Below are 17938 nucleotides of genomic sequence, written 5' to 3'. Positions count from 1 at the left end.
GTTTTTAACTCAAATATTCTACAAAATATTGACATCATCATGACACTTAGGTATGGCACCTTGCGGATTCTCCTTTTGACATTTAGGTAATAGATGTCATAATCCAAGATTCTTATTCCCTTACGCATGTCCATATTTGGCTTCTTTGTCATAGATTCTTGGCTTTAAGTGGGTTGAGGTGTATTATGATGCATCATAAATCCTCTTCCACATTTAGCCAAGTTTGACTTCCATGCATCATAGAATCCTACATTTGGCATCTTTTGTCATATGTGTCATGGATTCTCAAAGGAATCTCTTACCACATTGCATATCTAAGGGTGAAATGTAGTACCAAAAAATGGGTTTAATGCATAACATACTATGATCGAATCACAAACCCAATCAACATATGCTAATGGTTGTTTGCAAGACATTGTCAAAGACCTTGTGTGTTTGTCAAAACCATGTGTGTGGATTTCCTAGATTAGATAACACTTTGTTTGGTGCTTAAAATGAACCTTTTCTTTTCTACTTAGTGTGTCTGTAGTGTTTAAATCCCTAGGAGTTGCATGGACATATCCTCTCCCTTCACCTTTCATGGATCTTGGGTGTAAGAGAAATCCATGTAACTTCTATAGGAGGCCTGCCTTGGACCAAGATACTCGATATTGGGTATGCCAGGGGATGACCTTAGAGTGATAATGGGCCAAAAGCTAGGTCAACATTCCAACTGCTATATAAAATTTGATTATGGTGAAAGTCATGTCGGTGGTATTGTTGTGTGATAACTCTCCTTTGGTACCCTTATGGTGCGTAAAACCTTGATTCTCGGGGCTGGGAGACCTTTTGCAGAAGTTTATCATTCACTTGTTGAATGGAATTCCCTTACTAAAAATCATGTTTTAGTGGCAAAAATCCTTTCTATCCATTGGCTTAATAGGTCACCCATGCTCGTGAAGACATCCTACATTCTCATAGTCCTTAGTAGAGGCAATAGTCCCTTGGGAAGTCATGCCCCTTGGGAAGTAGATCTTGGTAGGCCTGAGAAGTGAGTGCACTATAAGGGGGAGCCTATGGTGCCAAGATCCGAGGTTGTCCACTTTGGATAAGCATGGATGAACTTTGGTTCAAGTAGGAATTTAGTGGATACAGTCTTAAAGCCTAGGTTGTGGTGCGACTATTCACTTTTAACAACAGCTATTCTTCTCTTAATGTGTCTTGCATGAGTGTAAAACATTAATCAAGATAAAAGCCCATTTACAAATTTAAACCTTGGAAACTTGTAAAAACTTGTCAAAACATTACACATTGTAAAAACATTTCAACCTTGTCAAAACTTTGTAAACATTGGTAAAATACATTCAAGGCTTAGAAAAAATGGCAACTTGTGATCCTAAACGTGCTTGGAAAAACATAGATTTCATCCTTGAATAGACTCCACTTGAATTCACCCTAGTCTAGGCCTCATAATTGCACCATATAGAGTTCATCTTGCATCTTTTAGTACTCCCTTAGTATCCTTCATTTTCACATTGCAATCATTAGAGTTTAGCTTGCATCCTTTGGATTTCACACTCAAAATTTGCACTTTGCATTGCCCCATCTTGCATCTTTGCATACCCAATCCTCATATTTCCCACTTTAACCATCATTCTAGGTGTCCTACACATCATTTTGAACCTCCATTTTATTCTTAGCATTTTCCTCTACTATCTAGCTCACTGTGACATCAGTTTGGAAAACATAGCACCTAGAATTGCCTTAGTTTCAACCTAGCTTACCAACTATGCCTTAAAACTACTAATTGCACCCAAACTAGCCCCAACTACACCATAGGAATAGTTGGTACTATCTGAGTGTACTTGGTGGTCTAAGGACCTAGTCTAGGATTCCAGATAACATGTTGAGGCTTCAACAATGTCCTTAGGTACCTGGTTAGCTCCCCTTGCATTAACATGCCCTGATTTGCATCCTTCATCTCCTAGTATTCATTTCCTTCACTTAGGACATTTTTTATTAGGTCATAAACCCTATTCTACACCTCCTAACCCATACTAACATCAACCCTAGCATCTTAGCTTCTTGGCATATCAATTTGGCAACCACATCACTCAGAATTAGTAAACATTCATCCTAGCTTCCGAACTATGCCTAGAAACTACCAACTATGCCCAAACTAGCCTCAACTACACCATAGGAACAATTGGTACTATTGGATCACACTTGGAACTATCAAGGCACACTTGGGCACCTACATGACCATTTTGGGCCTCTAAACTGCATTTTGGGACCCTAAAACTACATCTAGGAGCCTTTGCACCTCCTCATTCTGCATTTGACCCAAAACTACATCTTGCACCCAAAATCTCATTTTGGACCTTAGGAAATTTGCATAGTGCATATCCAATCAGCATAACAACCATTTTTAGTCCCCTAAATGTCATTTTGAACCCCAAAACCTTTGAACTTAGTCAAAAATCTGAACAAAAGTATGGACCCTAGAGTATTACATTGCGTCAATGGATAATGGATCTTGACCATGGTCATTTTATCATTTTCTTTGGTCAAATTCTATCTATTTCAAGAAATATTTGACTTTTTCATTTTTATCATATCACTTTTTGTGTCTTTTTGGTCAAGATCCAAAGTTTGTTGTCATAATGTTACACTCTTAGGTTAATACCTTTAAACGATTTCACCTAAGTTCAAGAAACCTTTCATATACCTTTATCATTAGTATAATCATATTCCTAGTGTCCCTAAACATCATTTTGATTCACCCTAGTGGTATATCCTTCTCATCTTGCATTGGTCAAAATCCTAGCATCATTTTCACTATCAAACCCTATCAAATTGTCCATCAATCAAAACTGTCTTCCTGATCATTTATCCTCATTTTGCATAGCCTAAACATCATTATCAACCACAGAAAACCATCCCTTTAATATTACACCTTGCATACATCACCTTTAGCATCATTACCAAGTCCAAAACATAACCCTAACCTTCATTTTTCATACCATAACCTTCATTTTGCACACCTTCAAAATGTCACCTTGCATTTGCATTTGCATAACATCCCTAGGACATTTTCACTTTGCATCCCAAAAACCTAGTTAATTTTTCATTTTCCTAGGTTTCATATCATTCATGAACACTTAAAAATCCAAAAAATACTCATATCTTGCATACCCACATCCTGATTATCAAGTTTTGACCTATTTTACCAACTGCAACCCTATTTTACCAACTACACACTTCAAGTGCATAGTTGGTAGTTTCAAAGTGCACTTGGTAGTTTCAAGGTGCACTTGGTAATTAGGTGTTTCATTCTAGGTTCTAGAACCATTTACACTTCCACACCTTGCATTGCATCCCTAAACCTTGCAAATCACTCTAAACCACTCAAAACACTCAAAATTTGCATTTTAGGCACCCTAGCAGCTCTATTTACCCAATGCATAACTCCTACTTACCAAATACTTACCTTCATAGCCCAAAATATGTCATGGGTGCACTTGGTACTATCTAAGTTCAGTTGGTAGTTTAGGTGTGCACTTGGGAGGTAGAAAGTCCATTCAGGTTTCCCTCCATTGCATCTGCATTCTTAGGTATCATGCCAACACTTACTAGGACAGAATCAGCCTAGAGACCCGAAGAAATTTATCAACCTTTTTTTATTTGAGGCATAAACACAACCAAAACCTCATCCAAGACAAAAGAAGAGCAAGAAAACCCAACAAACATTTAACGAAGACCAAATCGAGGCATCGCAACAATTACTAGCAGAGCCCTTGAACATGTATCCGCAAGAGCACCATAATCAAGCTATGACACAACAAACCTTGAAAAATGCACCTACCATGAGGTTTCCTCAAAAAAATTCCTCCACACATGGGATGGTTCAATGGAGTCCTAACTTTGAACCTATATTTGTGATGATACCACCCGGGGGAGGAAGTGTGCCAACCACACTCAAAGATGAACAATCACACTCCTTCAAATTCAGCCAACCTAACACAAGTACCTTCAACCCTAACACATCAAACATACAACAAGGTACTATAAACTATAGTGATGACTCTAACATTTATTATGGCATCACTGATGAAGAAATGGCTAGGGTATGTCAAGACAAAAATTTCTCAAAAACTTCAAACGTTTGGCAACCCAAGAAATTGTCAAGTTCAATCCAACCTTGGAAGGTCCTAAGTCCAAAAATCAAACCAACTCAACAATTGAAAACATACAACCCATGATAAATTTGGACTTAGGTAAGGGAAAACAACCTTTGGAGTTTTCAAACACAATAATGGAACCTATAAGGTCCCATCAAGAATCAACCATTGAAATCCTCCAAAGTACATTTGAACACATGAATGTTAATCCCTTGTTCAACGAAATACCACCAATTCCTAAACACTCCAAAAGGACATTAAGACTTGATTTTAGTCACATGATACAACCACAAGATGCACCTAAAGGGACTTGTGCTCTAGGGATGCTAGACATAACTCCTTTGGAGACAAATCAACAAAGTGCACCTTTGCTCCTAACTGTAGCAAGTGATATGAAATCAAATGTTATGGAGCCTCCCACAAGTACACTATGTGGAACATCAACTACAACAATCCCTGTTGATGTGCAAAGGAAAAGTCTTATTGACATTACACCTATTCCAAAAAGGAATGCACCTCATTGTCAATTCAATATGATGTCCCATGGAGAAACCTCTAAAACACAAAGGTGCCAAAACAACAATACCAACATGGTGGTCAATTCACAAGGACATAACGAACTACCCTGACAACGTCAACTTGAAATAGCTCTAGGACCTAATGTTTCCAACACACATTCAACATATCAATAGCAACATCAACCACAATAGCAACAACCTTAGGTCATACAAGCATCCAATGTCCTTAACACACAACCCAATATAAACCCACTTGACTTCTATGCAATGTATCAACCGCAACAAGCCATGTTTACGAAACAACAAGAGCAACTCAAGCAACAACTAGAATATCAAAGACACCTTGAGCAAAAAATTGCATACTAGCAACATTTGTTACTACAACAACATGTGCTGCTACAACCTTAACAGATACCTCTGCAACAAAAATCACATACATGGTCTCACATACAACCAATAAAGGTTTCCCAACAACAACCACAAAAAATGGCACAACAAGAACAGATTGTACATCAATTGCAGTCGATACCACATCAAATAACACAAAAAGTGCCACATCAAATACCACAACAAGTACCCCAATATGTATCACAACAAGGACCCATTTGTCTTCAAGGTGCCAACATAACTCCACCAACTAGTGACACGTCACCAGACTCATTAGATATAAACATGTCAGAACCGAGTAGACATAGTTCTCACCACAACAAACAGTCTACTCATAGACACAAAAAACTTGAAGGAAAGACCATCATGCAAAACCCCAATGAAGAACTATTACAACAGTTCAAACAACTTTCTGAACAAGTTGAGGCATTGGGGGTCCAAAAGAAATAGGCCCTATATACAGAAAGGGACCTACGTCCTAATCCATTCGATAAAAGTATGTATATGCTTCCATTCCCCAAACTCTTTGAGGCTTAAAGGTTCAAAAAATACCAAGGAAAAGGCAACATCAAATAATTTTGTGCCTCATGTACCAAAATCAGCGATGAGCCCACTTACCTCATGAGATTGTTCCCTCATTCTCTAGGTGGGCCCACACTTGAATGGTACTCTAAACTTCTCTATAATATCAAATCTCGATTAGAACTTGCAGAAAAGTTCATCTCCCACTTTTCCTTTAACATTACAAATGAGGTGACCCTTTCCAACTTATGCTCAACCAAAAAAAAGATGGGAGAACCATTTATCACATTCTTACTAAGCTAGAGAAGCTTGGTCAGTCAATGTTCACTAGACATTCCTAAAGAATAAAAAGTAAACTTGTGCATTGAAAACCTAGTCCCCAAATTAATGTATGAACTCAAAATCAAAAATCTGAGCACCATTTCTAAAATAATGAAAAAAGGGCCTAGTATTGAAGATGCTCTTATCTATAAGGGAATCCTTGAGACGAACAAGGAAAACACAAACACCAACTCATCTAATGACAAGGATAAATTTTTCTCCAAAAAAAAGAATGTGACTAATGATGGCATCATGGACACATGAAAAATTAGCACAACACAACCTCAACTAACTTTGAAAGGTGCAAACCCTACAAATTCACAAATTCCCAATCAAACATCACCTCTACAATAGAAGATTGAGACTTCCATTGATGGGGACACAACCCAAGAATAGAATGGACACAATAGAAAAAGGAAATTGTATTAATTGAAAAATAAGCTAGTACATTCAGTACAGAGAAAATAAACTTCAAAACATTCCCTAAGGGCTTACAATAGCATAAATGTGGAGATAATTTCTCCTTTTAGTACCTCCTCTCAAACTCCACTCCAAACTGCCTCTTACAATGCCATAAATCTCCTTAAATAGACCTCGGAGGGTTAAGGACTAGGAGTACATTCTAGAAAGTGCTAGTAGGCATCCACTGACCAATTAGAAGGTTCCAGAAGCTACGTTAGAAGTCGACACAAATCTAGAAGAATCCAAAAATGGTAACCGAACTTTCGGGAGGCATAACTTTTGAACCATAGCTTTGATTGACGAACCGTTTACATTTTTAGAAAGCTCTTGAAGCACTCTATAGCCCTATGGATAAGCTTCACTCGTCCCCCATTTTTTGGCCCTTTTCAAGGTCATTTAATGCCCCTAACCTAACTTTGAAGCATTCTTAGGAGGTCTCCACAACCCAAAAAACTACAATAACTTTCAAACAGTGGGGCCTTTTGACCTGATTCTTTTTCTAGAATGCTTTAAATTAAAATTACATTCATCTAGCCAATTTATACCTCATAGTTCACCAAAATGATGGCTCAATTACATACTCCTATTTTTTTGGGATTTACACGAACACTGATAGTGGAACTGTGAGAGTTGGAACCTTTATTTGACCCAAATGGGTATCCAAAAATGAAAACACATGAAACAAAAATTAAGTCTAAGTATATTTTTTTGGGTGACACAAGATTGCCCTTATACCTTTGGATGCTCCTACATCATCCATGTAGGACAAACCCCGAAGACACCCTAGAACTAAGGACAAGAAATTCACACCATTGGGGATACCTCTTGAGACTGCACTATAATAGTTACTCAATAATAACTTCCTATAGTTACCCCTAATCAAAGATGAACCGTTGATTAAAGCAGATTGGTGGGATGACAACAAATACTGTGATTACCACTGCACCAAAGGAAATAAGACCTCATCATGTTTCCAACTAAAGCATGCAATACAAGACCTCATTGATGATGGTGTCATTATAGTTGATCCATCATTGTTAGCATCCAACTCTGACCACACTATTTTCAAAGATCCTTTAGGTAATCACAACAAAGAGAAACCCTCTAGTTCAAACTCTAACTCACAAGGTAATGTGAATTACACATGCATGGTATATGACTACTCCATCAGTTGTTTCAATGAGTCAGATTCCCACATATCCACATTCACTTTAAAGGCTAAAGACCCTTGTTGCATTGTCACTACACGCTATACCAAGATCACCCTACCTGGAGCCTCATCTAGACCTACTATTTCTACCAAACTTGCACCCCTAGTAGACCTAATGTTCCTACTTCATCTGACTATAGCCTTATTGAACAGCTCGACAAGACCCCTGCACAAATATCCATCTTGGACCTATTGCGTGTGTCTCCCCAACACCATAAGATCTTGGATCAAGCCCTTAAAGAGTCAGCAGTCTTAGATAACATGGATATTGCCAAATTCCAAGCCATGATTGGGAACCTATCCACCTCATAGCATATTACCTTTTCCCCTTAGGATATTCCTAAGGAAAAACCTAACCACAATGATCCCCTTCATCTCAAAGTCTTCATCCATAATGCCAAAGTTAGTCGTGTCTTAATAGATGGAGGAGTAGGACTGAACATTTACACTCTTAAGGTTGTCAAAGGTTTGGGTTATTATGAAGATGATGTGGATCCCTCTCAAAGAATCATAGTAAAATCTTATGATGATGGTGAATGTTTCTCCAAGGGCATCATCAAATTACCTATTTGAGTTGGTCCAACTATTGAAGATACATTATTCCATGTCCTAGATATAGAAATGAATTGCAACATGATACTAGGATGCCCTTGGCTTCATGCTATGAAAGCAGTACCCTCTACATATCATCAATGTCTGAAGTTTTCATATAACAATGTGGAGGTTACCATCCCTGGTGATCTAGGTCATTTCCAATTTTGTGCTAATCTAAGAGATACTACTACATACCAGGTCCCAAAAAATAATGAAGCACAACCCACAAATTCATTTAAGTATGTGGATGCTGATATACTCCTCAATAAGGCTAAGGAAAATATGAAGATTGAAGACAATGGGTGTGGAGAGTACCTTATGTCTCAAGTATCCCACATTAGGGAGTCACTAGTTTCTCCCTAATCTTATGGTAAATCACAACTATTACAAGAACAATGCTCTGAGATGAGTACATAAAATACCACTTCTACCAATAAGAGTACTTTCGTTTGTATTGAGAAATCACAAGCAAAACAAAAACCCACTTTGATATCTCCTAGCAAGTATGGACTTGGGTTTACTATCATGCAGAAGAAAGGCTATGATGGATGTAGTGGTCTTGGATCTTAGAAACAAGGTATTATTGAACCTATCACTACAAAAGGATGATCTCCTAGTTTGGGGCATGGATTTAAACCATTATGGATAGGTCCTCCTAGTACTATGGTACCTATGTGTAAGGCTATGGATGTTTTGAAAGATGAAAAGGCATTTGAGAATATCCTAGCTGAAACCAACAATCCTCTAGCTTCTGAGCATGACCCCAATGATATAACTGACTCTAATGCCCATATCCATATCTTTAACCAAAACCCATTCAACACTGATGATGGCATCCCCTCAAGTTATCCTGAATTGTTGGATTGGGACTAATGTGGACCCCCAATTTTTGATCGACTTGACAATGATGACGTTCTCACAACAGACTTTGAAATCTATGAAGGCATTATGCTTTATAATCATAAAGAAGCAATTTCTTCTAAAGAGAACACATTGGCATATTTTGGGGAGCCAAATCTATCTTCTAGTTACAAAGCTAGAAGAAAAGAAAAAATGACAAAAGTAGGTCTCTTGGTGAAAACTGAAAGGTGCCATTAGACTGTAAAAAATCAAAAGCTAAGTAGCTCCCAAGGATAAAAAATGAAAAATATGATGCCATGAATATTAGTGTTCCAGTGTTCAAAATGCCACAAAGTCTTTTGGAGCTCTCTCGAGTAGCATTCATGTGGAAGATCATTGGTCTCAACCCTCCCAACCCTCCCTTATATCCAATTGTTTATCCCCAAATCCAGTGACCTAATTTTTCCAACACCTAAGATCAAATCTTTATCCCATAAGCCTTTACGCATGTCATCATCAGTGACATCCCACATGACATATATGTTGACCCAATTATCCTTAGATGCCTTGATTCACAAGAGGTAGACATTGTCTTACATATGGTACACGATGGTATATCTTGAGGCCTTTTCAGTGGTTTGATTTTAGCTATAGACTTAGAAAAACTCCTACATAGTTATGATCAGTCATGGATCCAGAGATTATCAGCTAGTAGCAACAACACCAAATATCTTCTTAGCATTCATTAGAAACATTCATGATTCCATCTAAAAGTCCTGAAAAAATATCAAAAAAAAGAGAGGCAAAAAGTCCCAAAAAAATCAAAAAATAGCAAGAAGTCCTAAAAAAAGAAAAGAAAAACATGAAAAAATGGATGCCTTGATGAAAACATGGCAAACAGGCATCTTGGCATGAAAATTTGAGTCAAGAGAAAAATTCTATCCAAAAGTGAAAACCTGACAAACAGGCACTTTGGGCAAGTACCATGGTGAAGACCTGGCAAACAAGCGCCATGTGTAATCTGTTGTTGCTCCTCCATCTATCGAGATTCCATCTAGTTTTCTCCCCTTATTTCATTCCCTGATCATATCTTTCATAGTGCAAGATAATCCTGGTCCTGTATCATGGCTCATGAACTGGTTAATGTCCTTTGTTATCTTGCCTATGCATCACTAGTTTGCACACACTCTGTCATTAGCCTTTGTACATAGTTTATGTCTTGTCTAGGGGCATATTACCTACACAGTGCATGAGTTTGAACTTGAACTTGGGGCATATCCCTAAGAACTTTTTATCCATTAGATCTATCACATAACAGATCAGAGCTAACACTTGTATATGCTTTTATGATCCTAAAAAAATCCTAAAAATTCAAATACAATCCTAAACTAAAAATTTGAATACAATCCTAAAACATCCCTAAAAATCATAAAATGTCTTGACAAAAGCACTAAAAATCATAAAATGTCTTGAAAAAAGCACTAAAAATTTATAAAATGTCTTAAAAAAATCCCTAAATATCATAAAACGTCTTGAAGAAAATCCTAAAAATTGTAAAATGTGTTGAAGAAACTAGTCGCACCAAAAACATCGAATATCCCCAAAAACCCTAAAAATCACAAAACCCATTAAAAATTTGCAATAAACCTTGTACATATTCACTGTGCATAACCACCCCTTTTGCATATACACTTGCACTTTACAAATTGAAACTCAAATGCACCACACTTTCCAGACAATCACACTATTTGAGCAACATGAACCTATCAACTGAATCCTCAAACAGAGCTATCACATCGTCAACATGTCAAACACCATTTGAACACCTAAAAAACTAAAAAAGAAAGTAATAATGGACAAGAATAGTTGTTGGCTCATGCTATTTAGTGAGTGATTTATTTTTTGCTTTGTTTTTCTTTGATCATGTTCCTATGCCACTCGATGATATAAATTGATCTATGAGAGTGGCCAGGATGGTTCCTGGTCACCTATTTCTGTTTCTATCTATTACAATGTACCTTTGTGAGTCTGGGGCATGTGCATATGCCTCAAGAAGCACAAGGTCATTTTTTTTGTTTGCATCATGCTTTTTTATGAAAAAGGCTTGCATTTGCACTCTGGCCCTTTATGCCATGATGTGTTGCATTCCATTTGCCATATCAAAATAAAGCTCCATTTGACATATAGTGCACTTTCCAAAAGAAAAAGTCCTCACCTCAATCTAATTGGTTCTCATCCCACCTCCTCAATCTTATATCATTCATCTCATTCTCCATCACCATGATCATGTCTTCTGATTCATCAAATCATCTTCATCTTGCATTCATGCATCATCCTACACTGTCAATCAACCATTTCTGGCTTTCCACCTAGTCCAACCTTAGTCTAACATTTGTCTAACCATATTTGACTAAATTTAACCATTTTTGATGATTTCACTCATGCTCTAACATCTTTCCATCATTTTGGGCATGCACACATAGTTTTAGGTCATTCTGAGTCCAATCGCACTAATTTTGGCCCCCAGAGCCTTCTAGGGCACAGTTTGCACTTTCAGAGTGCACTTGGACCTCAAAATTGTGTCCTAGGTGCACTTGGTACTGTCATGGTGTACTTGGGCTTACCAAGTGCACACTGGGTGCACTTTCATGAGTTTTGGGTGCACTTGGGGTAGTAGGATGCCCAGAACTACTCCTAGAGCCCCTATGTTGCACTCTAAAGGCCATAACTTTTGTGTTTCAACTTTGATTTATGAACTATCAGTTATTTTGGGCTCATATCTTTGTTGTGAAAAAAATGCACTATAATTTTCATTATTTGGTCACTGTATTGAGTGGTCATCCTTGACAGTACTCTTGGTCTCCTAATTGACCCCCCCAAGGTTAATTTTGGCCCCCAGAGCCTTCTAGGGCACATTTTGCATTTTATGAGTACACTTGGGCTTTGAAAGTGCATCATGGGTGCCCTTGGTACTATCATGGTGCACTTTTTCTTGCCAAGTGCACACTGGGTGCACTTGGGTGCATTTTGGGCACACTTGGGCCAATAGGATGCCCTAAACTATTGTCGGAGCCCCTATGTTGCACTCTAGAGCCCATAACTTTTGTGTTTTAACTCAAATTTTCAATCTGTCAATTGCATTGGATTTCTATCTTCATTGCAAAAAAAATTACTATCATTTTCATCATTTTTTTACATTCTTGGCTAGTAACCCATGCAATTACTCTTGGGCTCTTGGTTGACTGTGTTCTACACTCTGGACCTCATTACTTTCACATTTTTGCTCTGATTTGTGATCAGTTAATTGCTATGGTTTTGTCTTCTCTTTGTTGAAAATTTGACTTATCATATTCTTATCTTAGTCAATTTCTTTTGGGGACACTCATATATATCATCCCTACTAGGGCATGTTGTGGCTTTTTTCATTAACATTCATTGACACAATGCTCTAAATCACATTGTATCAAAGAGGGGAAAAATGTAGATGCTCAAAAATGGTTTGAACCTATGATTTCATCACTTCTTCATACTAATTTGTCCCATTTTCTCATTCTACTATCTTTGATCTTTTGGCCAAATTGATTATACTTTATTATTTGTATCTTCTTTCACATCAATTTCATGTCATTTCAAAAGCATATCAAATCAACTCAGAATCACCCCAAATAAACTTGTAATCACTTGAAATCAACCATAATCATCACAAAACATATCAAACATCCAAAATTAATCATCATCTATCCAATCCTAGGAATTTTTGTGGCTTTTAGTGCCTTGGAAACCTATCAATCTATCAAACCTTATCAATCTAGCCTTAGTACTGTCATGGCTCTTAGTGCTAGGTCAAACTATCATTCATGCCATCCAATATTTGACATTTTTGAGGCTCTCAATGTTAGATCATGACATCATCAAACCACTTTAATAATATTGATAGTGTCTGTTGATATTATTATGATCAACCTTACCAATTAATCTAGATCCTGTAGCATTTTACAATGTCAGTTAAATGTTATGTGTTAATCAATTCATGTCATGTGTCCTTGGTATGTTATCAATTTTGATCAATCAATAAATTTAACCATGGCTTTGGTCTGCCTATCATCATCATAGTCAATTTGTATCATTATCACATCCTCATCAAAGGATACTGTCACACTTATTTAATCAATTTTGGCCAATTGTTTACTAATTTTCTCTATAGGATTAAATAACCCATAATTTAATCCTATCATTCTTACTAGTTATTCTTCCTAATTTTCATCCTCAATTAATTAATTGATTCATCATTCAAAAACCATGGAAATTCTTAAATTCCTAAGTTATATTTTCCACGATTGATTCCATTTTTTACTAATTTCTATTTTGTGGAATAAAGGATTTTTTAATTCAAATATTCCATAAAATATTGACATCATCATGACACTTGGTTATGACACCTCATGGATTATCCTTTGACATTTGGCTAAGATATGTGATAATCCAATATTCTTATTCTCTTACGCACATCCATATTTGGCTTCTTTGTCATAGATTCTTGGCTTTAAGTGGGTTGAGGTGTCTTATGACATGTCATAGATTCTCTTCCACATTTGGCCAAGTTTGACTTCCATGCATCATATAATCCTACATTTGGCATCTTTTCTCATATGCTTCATGGATTCTCAAAGGAATCTCTTGCCACATTGCATATCTAAGGGTGTCAAATCCAATGCTCTCATCCTCCACACCCATTATAAATTGAACATTCTTCCTCTCATTTTCGGCCCTAATTTTGTTTAGATTTTTCACTCAATCTCTCACATTAAAATCACAAATTATAGTATTCTCATAGCATTATCACCATTATCATAGACTTTGCTTCAATTTTGTGTGCACTATACACAACTTTGGAGCTACATCATTTGGAGAAGAAAGAAGGACATGGAGCTACAAATGAAAGAGGGAGTTTTAACATTGTTTGCTTCTTTTGATTGGCTTGGCTTTCATGGTAGACTAGAGGGTGTTAGCATATGTTGATTGAGTTTATGATTTTCTCATAGTATGTTATGTGTTTAACACATTTTCTAGGTTCTACACCTTGATAGCTAAAAAAATATAGATCTTGAAGAGGAAATACTCGCAAAGGATCCTTGAATCTTGAAAGCCTCGAGTGCTTGATGAAAATTTGATTAGTTGAGCACTTGAGAGATTGAGTGTATGTACTTGTGCATGCATATGATCAGTAATTTTCCTTGTAAATTTTTTTATGTCCCTTTATTATGGAAATGAGGTTCCTAGTATATATATATAATACTAGCTCTCAGGCACAAAAATAAAGTGAGTTGATTGGATCAATTGATTTCCAAATTTTCAAGCTTGAAACTAAAATGACTCCAAGATCTAAAATCCTTAGCAAATAGTCTGACATGGGTTACCTTATTTTGGAATAGATCAATGTGGATCAACCTATTCCAGGGTTGGCCTAAAAAGAACTAATGTCGATATCTCAGAAACTATGCAAATAAAAAAGAAAGAATTGGGAAAGAATAGGAGAAAGAGTTGATAGAGCATGAATACATATATGGTCCATAAGGTAACTAAAGGGTGAGATTTAAAAGGTCTAAAATAATGGGTGCTTCCATTTTTAGATAGTACATTTATCCCCCACTTTTGTAGGAATATGAGTTTCCTTAGGCTTGCAGTAAAGTAGATTGAAAGAAAAAGTTGATCTCAACATGATTAAGGAGATGAAGAAACCATCAATAATCCAATATAATTGAGTCTTCATCATATCAAAAATTACAACAAGAGATATGCCACCGACAAGAGAAAAAGAGTGTAGTTAACTCACCCAATAATGCTTGTGTTCTTTTTTGTGAACTATACAAAAATGGAAGGCAACCACAACAAAAGATGAAATTAAATAGTTTACCAAGTGTGTGTGTCATGATGGTAAATCCATCAAAAATGCTAATTACATAAGGATGTGTGTGTCCTTAAGGGATCAGAAACAAGATCAGGCTTCCCAAACTATCTATTGTCTAAAAAAGGATAAAATAAATGACCATGCCTCCTAGAACATTAGTAATCCAAAGAGGGGTCAAAGGAAAGGATAAACGAATTGTTAATAGTTCAATAGACGAATCCAAATCATCAAAATGTGTGTGTGCACAAGCAAGAGAAGTGTATACCACCATGGTAAAAAATAATGAATCTAAAAAAAACAATAAATTTAATGAAAGCACATATGATTACACTATAAATGTTTATACTATGAAATTCCCCCCCAAAAGAACACTTCAAGTGAAATAAACACATGACAAAAAGAGAGCACAAAAGGGATCTACTAACTTTGGGGTTAGCATCATCATATGATAATATGTAATATTCTATCAAGAATAAAATGTCATCATTCCAAAATGGAATTATAATTACAACACAATGGAGGAATGAAAAGATACAAAGAAGACTCTTTTGGGGTTGGAAACATGAACATTAAAAACAATCAGTGCTACCATGTCACAAGCATCAAATAAGACTACACAAGGTCACATGCATGAACACTAACACATATAAAACATAAAATGTAATGATGTATATAAGAAGAGAGATGAAAATACAAAAATGTGTAATGTATTTTATTACTTTATCATCTTGTCTCAACTAGGCAATAAGAATCTATTAAAGCAATCTAGACACAACATATAACAAAGAGCACTATATAGGGGAAAATATAAAATGAACACAAAAAGACTAAAATGCTAAAGAAGACCAACTCAAGAATGCCACCTAATCCCCTTCCCCCCATATTGTTTTTTATCATTATGGAAAGGTAGGAAAATCATAAGAGAAACACCATCTAATAGAGTAGCAGCCACAACTAGATCCAAGCAAGGACTTTGGTTGGAGTCACTAAGCTCAACAATATGAATGAGTGTGAATGTTAGGAAAATAATAATCCATATAAATATGTTCATGTTCATCATCACTAACATGTGTATTTAAATCAATATCATCATATTAATAGAACATGAAATACAATAAAAATCATCATGTTAATCCATTTGCAAGTCATTACTATGAGTAACTTCCTCTAAAGGCTCAATCATGGTTTGATTGAAAGAAGGTGGAGGTTGAGATGAAGATGTAGTTTGAGAACAAAGATCATGGTCCCTAGCCTTAGCTTAATGGTTCTTGTGATGCTTGCAAGCATGTTGATTGTTATTGTTAAATTATGATATAAAATTGAAGGATTAGGATCAAATGTCATAGGTTTTTAAGAGGAAACAACTACGAGTTAAGGAATTTTAGGTAGAGGGCTAGGTGTGGTAGGAAAGAAAACTATAGGAGGATTAACCTTAGGAAGGCTAAGCTTAAGAATATTATCTATCTTATATTTTTGATAACATTGACACAAATAATTAGGATGAGTAGGGGGTTTTTGAGGGATCCAATAGAAGTCTATCTCAAAACAATGTCAAGGGCATGAGGGTTTATAAATAAAAAAATTATTGGTGAAAAATTCTTCATTATTGAAAATTTAATGCATTTATGAAAAGGAGAACCTACAACTAACATAAAAAAAAACCACATAATACTAGGCTTAACTTGAAATTGATCAGAATTGGGAATGAAAATAAAGGTAGTGTGCACAACCTTACCAGAAAGGGTTATAGGAACATTAATAAAACATTGAGGGAGGTAAAGGAAACCATTAAAACTTTGGATACAAACATCTTATGTGTCATATGTATCATTATGTAATCATTTATTAAAATGATTCTCCTTAATGATGAAATTCATAAAGGAAGAGGATCAATCAAAACATCATGAGAAGGAATATGAGAAACCCTAGCAATAATATAGGTAGAACCATTATGTGCTTTTAACATATTTGCATGATTAAAGGTGATAGGAAGTGAGATTATAGGTTTGGGTGAAGGTAAAACCAAAGGTTGAGATTGAGGCTCACATGATTTTTCACACGATTAACTTCTTCTACCTTGTCATCGTAACTGATAGTAGTGACATGAGAACAAGGTTGATTAACAACATTTGTTGAATTTGAAGGAAAAGGGTTTGTGTAAATTTTAAAATTATGATGAGGAGGTGCAAAAAAATTATTTTTACTATTAACCTTGACAATAACATATGTAGTATTAGAATCAATAAGGTCCTAGATAAAATTCTTCAAATCATAACACTTTTGAGTATTATGACTTGGCTAACAATGGTGCTGACAATAACATTTTGATAAAATGACTTAGGAAGTGGTTTTCTAGTGTCAATATAATAGATAGGAGGACATTTAATAATGTTAGCAATAATCAACTTGAACATCACTGCATGAAAACATTTAGATAAAGTAGTGCATTTATGACTAGGATAATACACAAAGGGAAAAGTAGTTGTACCTCTAGATATGGTATCCACTTGACCATTGACTTATTGATTTTGATGTAGTTGTTAGGAAGAGAAAACTATTTTGATGAGCAGTGACATCACTAGGATTAATAGTAACAACATCCACTTGAGTGGGGCTCTCAAGTTGTCTCACTTGTAATTGATTATGGTGAAGCACTTCACAAAGATGTGAGAAGGAAGTATGCTCAATAAGGAGAATCATACCTCTAATGTTTTTGTTACAAATTAGAAATAAAGATATGTTGAATATTATGATTAGGTACAAGATAATATATTTGAGCATAAAAATGTTTGAATATACCAATAAAGTCACTTACTTTTTACTTAACATTGTGAGTCAAATAAATTTGAGTACCAATATTATTTTTAAATTATAAAATGAAATTAGTGGAAAACATTTGAAAAGAATCAATAGAATAATGGGGTAAAGAGAAATTTCATTGCAAATATTTGTTCCTAAGAGTATGTGTGAACAACTTAGCCATGAGTCTATAGTCATGAGAAAAATCACTACATAT

The sequence above is a fragment of the Cupressus sempervirens genome, chromosome 5 (genome assembly GCF_028749045.1).
Source record: "Cupressus sempervirens isolate cs-2001-9-10 chromosome 5, ASM2874904v1, whole genome shotgun sequence".
NCBI classification, from domain to species: Eukaryota; Viridiplantae; Streptophyta; class Pinopsida; order Cupressales; family Cupressaceae; genus Cupressus; species Cupressus sempervirens.
Note: the sequence above shows the minus strand (reverse complement) of the source record.